The 1,936-nt window shown below is 49.3% G+C and overlaps 1 pseudogene; it reads left to right on the forward strand.

Moving 5' to 3' along the window:
- The first annotated feature begins 1,029 nt into the window (after positions 1-1,029).
- On the forward strand, positions 1,030-1,587 carry LOC103270812 (annotated as a pseudogene).
- The last annotated feature ends 349 nt before the right edge of the window (positions 1,588-1,936 follow it).

Below are 1,936 nucleotides of genomic sequence, written 5' to 3' on the forward strand. Positions count from 1 at the left end.
AAGAGCTAGGTTTCATATCTTTCATAACAGAGACCTAAGAATAGGGAAGCTGTGAGATCACAGATTCTCCAAACAGCATTAGAAAGGTGACTCTCTCCAGGCTCCTCTCCAAGGCGGAGTCATCCTTAGGCTCTCCAAGGCAGACAGAAACCTTTTCTTGATAAGAGCTTATTTTTTAAACTCACTAAGAAGCAGGAGTATTCTGACAATCTTCTGGGATAAAGCTGTGAGTGTTTCCCTTTTGTATTTACAATACTTTATCCTTTGAAATATCAAGATAACTCAATAAATGAATTAGATGTGCACAGGGAAAATGAAATTTTCAAATAAATCCATATTCAAAATATTGAGTTGCTAACAATAAGCAACTTATGGGACTAACAAAATATGTGACTGATGTAAAGATATGTAGTTGTAGCATTGCAGAAATGGGCCTTCCTCTTCCCTGAGGTACAACAGTATTAAAATTAGTCCAGTTAATAACTCTACAATAGTCCCTAAGTGCTCAAGTGAAAAGTGACACTTCTCTCACTTTAAATCAAAAGCTAGAAATGATTAAACTTAGTGAGGAAGTCATGTTGAAAGCCAAGGCAGGCCAAGAGCTAAGCCTCTTGAACGAAACAACCACATGGTGAATGCAAAGGAAAAGGTCTTTAAGAATATTAAATGTGCTATTCCAGCAAATACATGGTAAGAAAATTAAATAGCCTCACTGCTTATATGGAGAGAGTTTGAGTGGCCTCGAGTAGAAGATCTAACCAGCCACAACCTTCCTCCAAACCAAAGCCTAATACAAAGCAAGGTCCTAGCTCTCTTTAATTCTGTGAAGACTGAGAGAGGTGAGGAAGCTGCAGAAGAAAAATGTGAAACTTGCAGAGATTGGTTCATGAGGCTTAAGGAAAGAAGACATCTCCTTAACATAAAAGTGCAAGGTAAAGCAGCAAGATCTAGCTAAGGTCATTGATGAAAGTGGCTACACTAAATAATAGATATTCGGCAGTGCACCAGCTCTAGGCACCAGCGAGCGCCCTCCCCGCACCAGGGAAGCCCCACCCACCTGAAGCCAAGATGTCTAGCAAGCGGGCCAAGGCCAAGACCACCAAGAAGGGGCCACAGCAGGCCACGTCCGATGTCTTCGCAATGTTTGACCAGTCCCAGATCCGGGAGTTCAAAGAGGCCTTCAGCAAGATTGACCACAACTGTGATGGCTTCATCGACAAGGAGGACCTGCACGACATGCTTGCCTCGCTGGGGAAGAACCCCATGGACGAATTACCAGGAGGGCATGATGAGTGGAGCCCTAGGGTCCGTCAACATCACCATGTTCCTCTCCATGTTTGGGGAGAAGCTGAACAGCACTGGCCCGGAGGATGTGATCCGCAACGCCTTCGCCTGCTTTGACAAGGAGGCCTCAGGTTGTACCCACAAGGACCAGCTCCGGGAGCTGCTCACCACCATGGGCGACTGCTTCACGGACGAGGAGGTGGAAGAGAGGGACCGCGAGGCACCCATCGGCAAGAAAGGCACCCTCAACTACGTGGAGTTCACACGCTCCTCAAATATGGCAGCAAGGACAAGGATGACTAGGCTGCCCAGCCCTCCCGACGCCAGGTTCTGTCCCAGTCGCTCCCTCCCCCGCACACTCCCAGCTCCATGCCACGACCCTGCAGGACCCTCTTGGGGGACCCTCCCCTGAGGGGCGAGGGTCTCAGCTCCCAGGGAAGGGAACAGACCAAGAGAGGTACCAGGCAAGGGACACACGCTGACTCGAGGCAGGTATGCCACCGTGACCTTTCCAAGACCATCTTCTGGGGAGATGGGCCAGGGCAGCACCCAGGGGCACCAAGCGAAGACCCCCTCAGGGAAGCCCAGACCTCAGCAGTGGCCTGACCATTCCTGGCTGCCCTGGGAGAAAGGGCCCCAGGTCCTGGGATTG

This window comes from Carlito syrichta, unplaced genomic scaffold (genome assembly GCF_000164805.1).
Source record: "Carlito syrichta isolate Samal-C Ts95f unplaced genomic scaffold, Tarsius_syrichta-2.0.1 Scaffold310226, whole genome shotgun sequence".
Lineage (NCBI taxonomy): Eukaryota > Metazoa > Chordata > Mammalia > Primates > Tarsiidae > Carlito > Carlito syrichta.